Source organism: Pinus tabuliformis, chromosome 2_1 (assembly GCF_031772625.1).
Source record: "Pinus tabuliformis cultivar Carrire ecotype Pingquan chromosome 2_1, CPIR1, whole genome shotgun sequence".
Classification (NCBI taxonomy): domain Eukaryota; kingdom Viridiplantae; phylum Streptophyta; class Pinopsida; order Pinales; family Pinaceae; genus Pinus; species Pinus tabuliformis.
Window position 1 is genome coordinate 890616204 of NC_142299.1, and position 14064 is coordinate 890630267.

At 36.5% G+C, this 14064-nt stretch overlaps 1 protein-coding gene across 4 annotated transcripts in view; it reads right to left on the minus strand.

The window, feature by feature from the left end:
* Positions 1-13473, minus strand: part of ESP1 (hydroxyproline-rich glycoprotein family protein) — a 101213-nt gene extending 87740 nt beyond the window's left edge. For 3 of the 4 annotated variants that reach the window (XM_089403471.1, XM_089403470.1, XM_089403468.1), the window contains exons 1-2: positions 13110-13472; positions 12904-12984 (exon numbers count right to left, since the gene is read on the minus strand). The gene's annotated coding sequence lies outside the window, so the exon portion shown is untranslated. Of the gene's footprint in view, positions 1-12903; positions 12985-13109 lie in introns of all 4 variants that reach the window. The other variant, XM_089403469.1, reaches the window with a different exon arrangement.
* Between the last annotated feature and the right edge of the window lie 591 nt (positions 13474-14064).

Below are 14064 nucleotides of genomic sequence, written 5' to 3' on the forward strand. Positions count from 1 at the left end.
TACTTCTTCTGCAAAGAGGTGTTGGAGCACCTACAACGTCATACATAATGTGAGAAGAAACAAACTCAATGAAAACCGGGCAGAAAGCTTGGTTTATGTGCACTACAACTTGAGGTTGTTGAGTCATTATTGTGATCAAGCTTATGAGGATCCAACATATAAAATTTGGGACAACCACCCAAAAGACGATAATTTGGAGGATGACACTATACATCTTGAAGAATTGGAAGCAAAACTTATGAGAAATGATGAAGCAAAAACAACCATGCCACCCCCACCATCCAGTAGCAATGCAAGTGCTCGAGTTCCAAGTATTGTTCCTTTTTTGTCGCTGCCTCCATCTACATCCTCAAGTGGAGGGCATGTGTCTTCTGGTTCTGGTCATGCGACTATGCGGGAGGAGACTCGAAGACCGCCACAACCTACTCAGAAATTAGACACTTCTCGTGGCAAGAGGAAGTTGTAGATAATAGATTTTCTTGTCTTTTCTTGTTTCTAGTAGTTTTAATAATTGTTGACTCTTTCATATTTATTATGATATTTTTTGTAAACAATATATGTCAATTTAAGTTTTAAGTTTGAAGTTGGCAATTATAACTCATTGGTAATAAATTATGAAAATGATGGTTCGTGAAAGTTGAAAGTTGTTTCATTTCATTTCATGTTAGATATTCTTTGTTGTAATGGTTGCACTTAGCGTACAATACAACTTTGGTGATCAATTATGATAAATGTTATATATCGAATTTTGAAAGCTTGAAACTTTAAGATTGATGAATCACGAGACTCAATATGTTGTATGTTACTAACTTGTGGACGTGGTTGATGAAGAATATAAATTCTAGATGGTTGTTGTTATATGATTCAATCTATGTTTTTCATGCTTTTTATATCTAATTCATCATTCTACATGCTTTTGTTGACATATATGCATCAAAATATAAAAATATATAAAAATGTATATTATATAAAAAATCGCTCCCAAACCGGGATCTTTTGAAAATGTCGCTCTCGCTCCCCATTTTCGCTCCCGCTCCCAAGTAACCTTGATCTAGACCGAATCACCAACCAAGAAGGAGTTGACTGAGGTCTTGGCCCAAAGTACTACCAGAAAGGGTGAGCGAGTGCTTGTTAGTTGAGGGTCTCAGCATTTTGGCCTAGGTAGAGACTAAGGGATTTGAGGATCAATCACTCTGGAGGAGTGATACATGATATGCTGGTGACATTGCCATGGGTTTGGTACCACCCCAGATATAGCCACTATCAAATGTTGATGATAGATGATGATGTCGGTAATGTTGGATAATTTCCTTTAGAGAAATTTGTTCAATCTGAGAACACCTATGACAGTGATTATGAATACCTCCCTAGATAAGAGGGAGTGTTGAATTTGTAACCATGATCGGTCTTCATAATGTACATTTGGTCACTTGATGAACTCGTATTTATCATTGTAATGAATATTTATAAATGCTTGAGCCAAAAGAAAATTTATTTCGAGTCAAAGTCCCATTGCGACTTTTAAAGATGTAAATTTGAATTTTTGAAATGAAAATTTTGACTCCAAAAGTGACAAGTCAGCTTCCCTCCAAGTCAAGTCGGCCCTATAGCCAAGAGACACGTCCATTCACCCTAGACAGACTACTATATAAGGGCAGCTCGAGCTCCTCCATTTGGCAATTCATATTCTCTCACCCAAGTCATTTTTGGGCAAGTGAGCGAAGGACAAGAAGGACGAAAAAGAAGGTCAAATTTTCTCTCTCCTCTCTCTCTCTCTCTCGCATTTTTCTAGGGCAATTGTTGCAGGGGGGGCAAAATTTTTGGGTTACTAGGGCAACTATTGCAAGGTCGGAATTTGGGGCAATTGGCTGGTGCAGGAAGGCCGAAATTCTGAAGTGCAAGATCAAGAGCAAAGTGAGGATCAAATTGGGTGACTTGACTTGGAGGAGAAGACTAGATTTGACCATAGGTCTAGGTGTGTCTCTCATTTAACAAGAAGAATTTCTTTATTAGAAAAGGTTGTTGGGTTTTTCCCCATAGTGGGTTATCCCAGAGTAAATCTTGTCGTCTCTTGGGTATTGTGATCTCTATTATCTACTATTCTTTATGGTTGAATTTATGAAGTATAATTGTTGAATGATATATTGGAATAAGCTAAAAGAAAATCTACATCAAAAGTAATTATCAGAATTTCAAAAATATTGTACTAACCCTAATTACACTAAGGAAAGCAACAAAAACCAGTGATCTCCAGATCAATGGCAGTAAGATTAAATCTTAATTCCCTGCAGTCTAAAAAACCCACTGAGGGAATCGTCAAACACTGTTATGTTGAAAGGAATCACTCACTCAAGTATTTATGATGTTTCAAAAGACAAAGTAATGTCTAAGAGTAAGTTATGTGTGTATGCTCAAAAGCAAGACATTAAACCTTGCTCTATTAAGTCACGTCACTAAAAGATGTTGAGTCATCTTTCAAGTAGTTCAATATATCATATTTTACTAATTGAAGGCAGAGAAGTTTTTGCAAGGCTCCTTGAATGGTCATTGGATACAATTCTGATGTCATATATCAAAAAAGGGGATCTTGAACACATTAAACCTTGCTCTATTAAGTCACGTCACTAAAAGATGTTGAGTCATCTTTCAAGTAGTTCAATATATCATATTTTACTAATTGAAGGCAGAGAAGTTTTTGCAAGGCTCCTTGAATGGTCATTGGATACAATTCTGATGTCATATATCAAAAAAGGGGATCTTGAACAGTAAAAAGTTCCTGGAAGTAAATGATGAAGTATTGCAGAATATTAATTCTAAAATCCACGCTGTAAATTATGGGTGCTAAATCTTGAAGCCTGTTCCTTACAGTGAAATTTGAAAAATGGATCTTTGTCTTGAAGAAAGATGAGTAGTTTATTGTTATAAGCTCTTGAGGTGGAAATAGTAAAAAATTGATATTTTTTATCTTGATCTCTGAACATTTGAATGTGAAAAGGAGGAATCTTGCAAATATCATAGAATTGCAAGAATATGTAAAGTACTAGGGTTTGAAGACTGAAAGTCTTAAAATATTCTAGGGTTCTCAAACCCTAGATTTGGTCTTGATTTGCAAGACCAAGAGGAAGCAAGCATGTTTTCAAAAGATAAGTATTTTTGTATCTTGCCTGATTATTATTGTTGTTGTTCTTTTCCTATTAGTCTATTGTCTTTGTATATTCTGCTTGGTTGTAATTGTTCTTCCATGGCCTCCTAGTGAGGGTTGCAAGTATATAATAAGGCTACCAAGGCTTTGGCAGCAGATGGAAGAAAAAAACAAATTTGTGACAAAGAGACTGTTTGTGATGAGAGATATTGCACTAGACGAGATCTCGACTCAGAGGAAGCAGAATGCCTTGATCTATGCCAAGACAAAGGATGATTGGATAGCAAGAAGTACAAAGCAAAGGATTACCTCAGTAAGATGGAGAAGGCTATTAAGGGACATTTTGTTAGGTACACCTTGTTAAAAGTTTATTGTCTATATGATTTTTGTTATTACATCAGATGGATGTAGAGATCATCTTCTCTAATGAAATAGAAGTGTACGTGAGAGCTACCCCAAGTTGTGAGGTATATGAAGAAATCTTACGCTACAGAAAGAAGGCTTTCTACAGGCTCCTCAAATTTGATGCAAGTGGATTAATGGATCAAGGTTAATCCTAAATGAATTGTTCTTTGACGAAGGCAAAAGAGCATGTGTCAAGAAGTTGCATTGACCAGAAAATTTCCTCTAGAAGGAGAAGTCAAGGCTTCTCCAGGAACGCCCTTGCTTAGCCTCAGAAGGAGTTGAATTCAAGATGAAAGATCTTGACTAGATAGTTGATAGCATTAGTGTCAGAGGGAGCAAATCAACATTGCCATGGTAAGATCTGCTTAAGAAAGAATACCCAATTAGGGTATCCTATGTAATCAAGATACTGGATCAAATGAAGGAAGCACATCATTTTATGGTTGAGCCAAGGCATTTAGCTTAACATGTGTTGAAGCACCAGCATGCTATAGTTGGTCATGGCACAGTCATTTATAGTTTGAGAGGTGTCTCAAACAGAGAAGTACAGCTGCAAGAATTTAAATTCGGCAAGGAGTGTTGAAGAAAGAGAGAGTTTGTATATTGCTTTAGTTTGGGCTCCATTATGATCTTTTGAACGAGCAAGAAGCAGAAATCTGCTACACTCAATGGTAGAGTATATTGCAACTTGGTCGACAAGTTATGAAGTAGTATCACTGCAACTTACAAATTGATTGATCAGGTGCAGGTGACAGCATGAGGCACCTTGAGATCAAGCACCACACAATCCATGACATGGTACAAAGGTAAGCGATAAGGCTCGAATACAACTCCACCAATGAGCAAACAGTTGATGTTTTGACGAAGTCGTTGCCCAGAGAGAAGTTCGTGTAATTTAGAGACAAGCTAGGGCTTGTGGAGATTACATGTCTCATTGAGAGGGAGTGTTGTTTTGATACTAGCATGGATGAACATTCTTCTGATGGGGAGAATGGTCTAAGAGGCCCAGAGTGCTCACCAAGCAGGGTTGAGTGATTGCCTCTCAGAGGAGACTCGATTACTCACCATGAAGGGTTGAGTAAAGTCTGGACCCAATCACACACCAGGAAAGGGTGTAATGAGGTCTATCAATATTTGGACCCAAACACACACCAAGAAGGGTGTAATGACGCCTATCAATATTTGGACCCAAACACACACCAGGAAGGGTGTAGTGAGGTCATGGACCCGATCACACACTAGGGAAGGGTGTAGTGAGGTCCTTCAGCATCTAGACCTAATCACACACCAATATGGGTGTAGTGAGGTCCTTTCAACATTTAGATTCGATCACCAACCAAGGAAGGGTTGAGTGAGGTCTTGGCCCAAAGTGCTCACTAGGAAGGATGAGTGAGTGCTTGCCAATTGAGATCTCAGCATTTTGGCCTTGTGAGAGACCTTGGGATTTGAGGATCAATCACTCCAGAGGAGTGAGTCCTGGTATGTTGTATGCTATGGGTTTGGTACCACCCCAGATATGGCCACTAGTGGATGTTGATCATGATGATGATGATGATTTGATATAACCATTTCTTAGAGAAATTCTATCAACATGAAACATCTAGATGGTCATTATGAATACCTCCCTAATTAAGAGAGAGTGTTGATTTTTGTAACTATAGTCAATCTTCATAATGTATATTTGAGTCATAAATTTATTTGTAAAGCATATTTTAAGTGTTAACAGTCAAAAAAAAGAAAATTTGTGTCAAGTCCCATTTGAACTTTGAAAAACAAAGAAATTTGAAAATTTTGAAATTATAGTTTTTGGCTCCAAAAGTGAAATCAGCCTTCTACTAGTCAAGTCGGAATCATCAAGAATTCAAGTTGACTCTCCTCAAAAGCTCAAGTCGACTCAAAAGATCAAGTTGAGGAACTAGTGTATGTTCATTCAAACCTTCGCCTTCTGTCACACAAGAGAGATGAATACAAATTTGGGCCCACCAAATTATGGGACGTGGAACCAGAGTTGCATGGCTTAGATATGACATTGAATGCCATGTCTCCTATGAATTTGTTTGATGCGGAGTCACCAATAGGTGGATCTTCAAGTGGACATCGCAGCAATGTTCCCAGTCCTACTTCTGGAGAGGATGTGGAACTTTTTAGTGGCATGAAGGAAGAGATATTTGATGATAGTAATTTATGATGGTGTTTTAACTTTTAAACTTTTGAACAACCATATGAATTATGAATTATGAATAATGATAGTAGACTGCCAGTCATAGTTAATTTTGTACTTTGTACTATGTAGTATGCATTATTAATTTTGGTAATGACGTTGTAAGTTGTAACTTGTCATGTTGATAACTTGATGATTGAAATTTGAAATTTGAAACAAAAACTTGATGATATGTTGAATCATGAATGTTATAATAATCATTAATGATGATGACAATGTTTATGTTGAATTGATGATGATGAATCATGACAGATCATCTATGTTGCCAGGAAACGTGGGTGCGAGGATGGGGATGGCATTTTTGGAAACAGGGTGTGTGGGTTCGTCGGGTAATATAATAATATTAAATTTTAATAATTATATTTTATAAATTTATAATTTATAATTAATAATATATGTGAAATTTGAATTTGTATATTTTTTCAACTTTAAACAAGAAAACTTTAATGATAATCATTTAAACATTGCACATCATTGAACATTCAACATTGACATTGAAATTTCAAAATTTATCAGTAATCACTCCAACGGCAACTAATCACTCCCACAGTCTTGTGGGTGAATTACTTCACTGTGGGATGGTAATATATGGCAGAATGCCAGAAACAGAACTAAGAGATGGCTGTAGAAGGCATACCCTTTTCTCTACAAAGAAGATACAATACAACTAGCTGTTCTAACTTCTAACCAGAACCCAATTCCTTCTAAATTCTAATATAATCTCAGATCTGTTATTACGATTATACTGGTGGGTTGTAATCACGGATTTCGATTTTACTGTGTAGTGTTGAAGGTGATTTTAATGTGATGGTCCTAGATATACTTGGACCAAGTCTCGAGGATTTATTTAATTACTGCAGTAGGGAATTCTCATTGAAGACTGTTTTGATGCTTGTTGATCAACTGATGGGCGTCTAATCCTAAAGCTTTATTGCTTTGAACAAATCATTCATTTTATAGTTTTGTTTTGATAACTTAGTGATTGTTTGGTGCTTCACTTTCTCCACTTTCAAGTAGCGATTTCCCACATTCTAAAAAATTAGATATAGATCCACGTATATTCTTGCATGATGCTTATTCTTCCTAAATTTAAGTTGTGATTTTGTTTGCTGTATTTATTATTAAATCCATTTATGAAATCAAACTTTATTGAATACGTTTGCCTGGGAACATTTGCAAATACTGTGATCTGTGGCATTGGTAGATGTTGTTTAATAAACTATCTACAGCCCAAAACTGAAACATATAAGGCTGCAAATAATGTGACTTGAAGGGTGTGCATCAACCACTTAGATATCTCTATTCAGTCCTGGTATTCCTGGTTAATTTGGGATCTCTCCTTAGTTCAGTTTTTTTACAGTAAACCAGTAGCACTAGCCATTGAGTCAGGTGTTCACCAAGAGAAGTATCAGTAAAATATAGGAGGCCATGGAAATATTTCATGAAATGAATTGAAACTATCTTCTTTACTACTTCGATTTGCAGATTAATAGGATTGAATATGTGCATTCAAAGAGTTTCCTTCATCGAGATATTAAGCCTGAAAATTTCCTTATGGGCTTAGCCGCAGAGCAAATCTGGCGATTTATGTTGTAAATTTGATCTATTGAATAATTTTATATAGTTGTGTAAAATGTTTTATCGCAGAATTTGGAAGTTCTACTTCTATTTCCCCTCTCGATTAAAACAAATCAAATACGTTATAAAAAATATATCATCTGCCTTTCAAAGATTCTACCATAGAAAAAGAGTCTGTTTGCATGTTTTAGAAAACCCTATACTGAAAACAGAGAACACGGGCCTAGACTCTACAAAGAACTTGTAAATACCGTCCACTGCCGTTGAAGCTGCACGGTCCACTGCCCACTGCTGCCGGACGCTGCCCACGGTCCACGCTGAAGCTGCCCACTGCTGCGAAACTGGTATGTCGCGGTGCTCTGCCGCCAAGAACAATGAGTATAGCGTATCACGGTATCTGACTAAGTCTATCAGATATTTGATATTTCATATATGATATTTGCCTTTAAGATTTAGGGTGTTTTAACTTATTTTTTAAATTTCATTGTTTCAATAAAAAAAAATTATTTTTTTTATTGAAGAACCCATTAGTTTTTTAATGAAGAACCCAAAGAACCCCGAAGAACCCAACTTGAAGAACCCGAAGAACCTGAAGAACCCAAGAACCCAAGCACCCGAAGAACCCAAGAACCCAAGAACCCGTCAAAGGCTAAGAACCCAATTTTTTTTTTTGAAGAACCCGGTTCTTCACAGAAGAACCCGGTTCTTCTGGGTGCGTCTGAGAAGAACCCGTACCCGAATCCGGGACTTGGGTGCGGGAACCCGGGACGGGTTCGAGAACCCCACCCCCGGGTGCGGGTACCCGTGCAACACAGCAGATCATAGATGATAATTGATTATGTATTTTTAGTCTTTAGATCTAATCTAGATTCTATATATATATATATATATATATATATATATATATATATATATATATATATATATATATATATGTCGTTTCCTGTCATATTGTATCCAGATTTTTTGAAAATTTGTCGTATCCATTTCAAACCCCGTATCAGTGCAACTTAGTCGAGAACCCGTTATTAAGGAAGACACTTACATCTATCCATGTGCTTATGGATTTTCCATTGTGAAGTTTGTCTTTGTTGAGGAACCCACAACCTACCTAACATTCATTGCTAGCATTACAAGGAAGATTCATTCATGTTCCCCTTAAAATATTAAAACACATGTTATAGATTATGTTCGATTGTGTGTTGAAGTGGACTTTGCAAATTTAGTATACTTGAGGAAATCCAATTAAAGATGACTGAAAAGACATAACAGCAAAACTTTGACTACAAGCATGTGGCAATTAGATGTACATCATGTTTTGTTTGTGGGCACTCAAAAAATTCTAAGATTGTTACAGATTCTTGAATATAATTTGTGGGGACACAAGAAGCAAAATAGTCATAAACTACTTGGTGGTCAATTGTTAAGGAATTTCACTAACAAGTGGAGCTAGCAACCCCACAAGGATTTGGTCTTTGTCGAGAAGATGAATGCATGATATATTATAGGTAGAATGTATAAAATATTATTCTACGCAGTCATTTAACATAATGGAAGTGCTTCCCTTTATACCATTCATTAGGTAGTTTTGTTACCCACATACCTAACTATCTCTAACTGAAAATAGTTAATTAACCTTGCAACAAACCCTCTTGATGCTAAAAGATTGAGTTGGCTAACAACAAAAATATGACAAAAAACTTCTTCAGTAACTTCCCAGCATTGCAATTACCGAATCTTGCAGGTATTCCATCGAGTTGAAATCCCAAAGCCCCAACTTCAGATCAATTCCTGGATCTCTCAAATTCCTAAACTCCTGAATCACTGGAATTTCCATAATTTTATTACTTAGGCAACTATCTCTGCCAAGTTATACCTTATTTGATTTCCCCTGCCTTCAATAATCAACAACTCAGAGTAAGAAATCAAAATTATGGATAACTTATCAACAGCTAAGCTGAATAATTTATAATTGGGATCAATAACACACTGTTTCCAGGCCAAACTATTTACAAAAACTCCCAAAAAATTCTAACATAAATTTTGTGTGTGACCCTTCTAGAAATAACAAAAAAAAATGAAAACTTGCATTCTTGAAAAAAAACTTCCATGTATGATTGTTCATGCTCATCTCAGAAAATTCGAGGGGAAAAAATACATGTGTTTGTGATTGTTTATATTTGTTTCATAAACTTTCCCTTGGTCTCTTTAGCCTGTCTAGCTAATTTATCTTGCTAAGTAGCAATGTTCTGGATGTCTGTGATTCTGTTCTCTCTGCCACTAGGTTTTGCTGGCGGTGGGCATGATTCCCAAAATCCACTTTTTCCTGCTTTAAAGAATCTATCACTTCTTCCCAATGTTATCAGAACTGAACCTGTCATCAAACCGAAAAACCTTGTGGACCGGGAACCGGACCGAAACTGAACAAAACAAAACAAAAACAAAAACAAAAAAATTGATTTACCAAAAACACATAAAATATTCATATTCAAAAAAAAACAAATATATTCATGTGCATCCATATGAATCCAACCCATTTACACAAATATGCAAAAGTACTCATTTATATAGCAAGTAATAGTGCATATAACCAAAATAGCACTTAGTGCAAAACATCGTTGAACCAAAAATGTTACAAACATCAAGAAACAGGCTCTAAAAGGCCTTTATAGTCCATAATAACATGATAGATCATAGTATTATAGTACAGCCTACAATACTACAAGCTACAGCTATAGCAAATCAATGATCAAATCATCAATCATCATCAGAATTATCATCTGATTCCTGATCATCCTCCTCATCCTCATTTGAAGAATGAGCTACAACAAATCAATGATCAAATCATCAATCATCATCTGATTCCTGATCATCCTCCTCATCCTCATTTGAAGAATGAGTAGCATCCAAGTCTGCAATGGGATTATGGCTTGATTCCCCTGGCCCTGAAGCTGCTACTGGTGCTTCTGATATATCTGCCTCTGCATCCTGTGGAGGTGGGTCCAAGTCCAACCAAGAAAGGTCTTCATTGTCAAATGTTGGTGCTTGACTCTCCACAACCCATTCTGATGTTGGATCAAAGTCACCCAAGACAATGTTGCTTGATTCAGGGGTTTTATTCAACAATTGGTTGCGCCTCAACCTAAGGTTGTATTGAACAAAAACCATGTCATTTAACCGTTTTTGCTCCAAACGGTTCCTCTTCTTAGTGTGTATACGCTCAAACACATTCTCCAACAACTCTCCAAGACTCCAATCAACTCTTCAATTCTGCAAAAAACCTCCCTCAGAACAACCCTGCAAAAAACTCTCTGAATTCTCCTCACCGAACTCAGCTCAAGAATTGCAAGAGACTCGAATGAATAGTGTGAGTGAAATAAAGGGGTTGGACGTGTTTAAATAGCTTTGGGGGGGGGGGGGGGGGGGTTAGAGTAGTGTGCGGCAACAGGCCTTGTGAACCAATGGAACCGGTCTCCAGATCGGTTCGGTACCGAACCAACCAGTTCAATGACAAAATCAATCGGTTTGGTACCAAACTGGTCTTTTTCGGTTCAGAGGGCCAGTTCGAATTGGTCTTGCCCCAAAACAGATCAGATCAACCGATTCCAATAACACTGCTTCTTCCACACTTGCTGTTGGTCAGGGCCATCCACTGCAGATTGCCCTTCATATTGGTTGGTATCTCCAATCCATGCCCTGGTAATTGGGTGTCCATCCTCTCACCATAATAGGTATATCGCCATGAAATCACTTTCCCACTTATTTATGATAAATATTGAACACATATTATTTCAAATGACACTTTTGTTGAAGGAAACAAAGAACATCCCGCAGCAAAAGTTTCTAAAATCCCAAGAATTTTTGCAAGAGACACTATTGTAGCAAGTACCTACTCAGCCTGAGCTATAAAGACTAGTTATATTTGTACAAATGCGAACTCAAAATTATTAAACGGTGAGTATTTAATAGCACTTAATGAAAACACTAAAGGCATTTAATCAAAGATTCTGAGCACAAACAAGAAATCCTAGGAAAGCCCCCAAGAGCCTATCTATAGACATAATAGGAACAAAGTAATTGAAGCACACGTACATATTTTTACAGCAAAGGCAGCAATCAAAATTCATGCAAAGAAGCATTAGAATCTTATTGCACAGCACCTATCAATACAATGACAAAAGCAAACATGGACATAAAAATTCCAACTGCTGGCTACAGAGACTACGAAACCATCCAAAAAAAACTACTGTTATAAATGCAATTATTTTTCTCCAAGAACCAAAGCACTGCTAGGATGCAAAGTCCCCCAAAGCCTAAGCATTTTTGCTACACATATTATTGAAACACAGTTCTGGCTGTCCCTAACTCATTTGGACTATCAATATCTGGAGAGATGCTAACGATGAAAAAACAATCAAAGCACAAGTGCAATTTTTAACAATGAAACTGTGAACCTAAATTTACAAAAAAATAAACTCACTGCAAAGCACCCATTAATAGAATAACCTCAGTGACCATGGACAATCCGTAAGGCTAAAGAACAATAGCGCTGAAATGATTAATTTAATGATTATTAAACACACAAATTGTTTTGACAGGCATAATTTAAAGCTGTCGGAGGACTACTAACAACAGAAGTTTCGATCACCCTAAGGATTTTGACAATGCATACTATTGTAGCATCAAAGGCTTATTTTAACACTTATTCAGCACAAATATTGCCGCAAAAGCGATATTTTAGAATGCATCAAAGAGTTGTTAGCAGCAGAAGTTTCTAAAACGCTAAGTACTTTGGCCAAAGATGCTATTGCAGCAAGCATCTAATTGCTATAAGCTATCAAGACTATCTACATTTGCAAAAATGCTAACTGGAAATTATTAAACAAGTCCTTTTCCCTTTTTAGAAACATGTTAATCTAAATCTTCACGAAAAGGTAAATAAGCAGCTAACTAATAGAACAAGAATATCAGACCAACTGGATGGAAAATTCAAAGCAGAGTTGTTCAATGAGAGCGCTGTATAAGCCCCCAAAATACTATCCATAAACATGCTACCAACAAAATAATTGGAACAGAAACCGACATGATTGACAGCAAAACTAGTAATATAAATCCAGCCAAAAAAAGCTAAATCTTACTACAAAACACCTATCAATACAAGGTCAAAAGTAAACATGGCCATCCAAATTCCAAGTGTTGATCACGATGTCTCTGAAGCCATGTAAGAAAACCATTGTTCTGAATGCTATATTAACCAAAGAACTCCTCATTACTTCCGCGACTTGTATCTTTTCGCGTCAATTAGGGTTTACATTTTTCTGCCTCTACATCTCTCGTGTTTTTGGCCTCTCTATATATCAAGGGGTTTTCAGTCTTCCTCTAATCCGTCAGGAATATCCATACACAGATGCATATAAGGCACTAAAAAAAATTGAACAACAACACCCTTTTTCTGGACCAAAAAAAACTGCTATTCCAAATCCACAAAGAAGGACTAAATTCTCAATGGAAAGCGGAAATTAATACAATGCCAACAGCGAACATGAACACCATTTACCTCGAAGGAAGAAGACACCTATGCAAACAGAAACCTCTGAACTCCCTCCCTTGACAATCGCATTGACCAAGGACCACACCCCTGCACATACATGCGTTTCAACACACACATTTGTTATTTTATGAAGGAAAAAAATAAAATAAAATTTGTTTTTCCGATAAATATCCAAGAAGGAAACTAAACCATAATGAAACTAGATTTCTCACTTCAACGAGTTATCTCTTTCAAATTGCCAATAGTGAAATTCAAGCAATAGTCACTCCCCAACCATATCCAGAACCAGACCAAGAAGTCACAACGAACCAGTCCACGGAAGTCTATATCTATGCTTTCTTTAACGAAAGACAGAACTATTGGCTCTTCTGCAGGCAAGTTACTAAAATTTCTCCGTGGTTTAATATCGTTCTTCCTTCAGGCAACGAAATATGCCGCAGCGACTGCGAAACCACGAAGAAGCTTAGACGAAGCACAAACCCGCCGAAGCCATGGAGGAGCAATAGGGAACAAGAGAATTTGCCTCCCCTTAAATACAAACCCGCCCAAGCTATGTCACATGGTAATCCAATCTCATTGAATGTCAAAAGTTTTTGTCCCTCCTTTGTTAACCCAAAAAAAAATATTAATAAATAAATATCAACAGTTATTTTCTGATTTTATTTTTTATTTTTAATGTTTTAAATAAATGATTTTTTTAATATTTATTTTTCAATTTTTTTATTTTAAGCATTTGTGTTTTTTTTACAATTTGTGTTTTTGAGTGGGTTTTATAGTTTAAAGCATGTATTTTTTTTAAGAGGTCATAAGTTCAAAACTACATGGGTAGAGTATGTACGCATGTATGTCTTTGTAGACTTAGTATTCAAATCGCTCCACATGGAAGTGGGTCACCTGCGCCACAAACAAAGGGGTCTTGTACACCAATTTGGTGTCTGGGTTGGCCATGACCTTAAAATTGGATAATAATAATTTTAAATTAAGAGGGAAGAGAATAGGTGTATTCATAAACTTTTGTAATGTTTTGATGATGAAGTTTAGTAGAGGGTTCTAAACGTTGACTTGAGAAAAAAATTATATAATTATTTAGAAAGAGTTTTTATTAATCATTATGAATCACAGAAGTCTAGTTCAGAAATAAGATTAAGTTCTTATTTTGTAAATAAG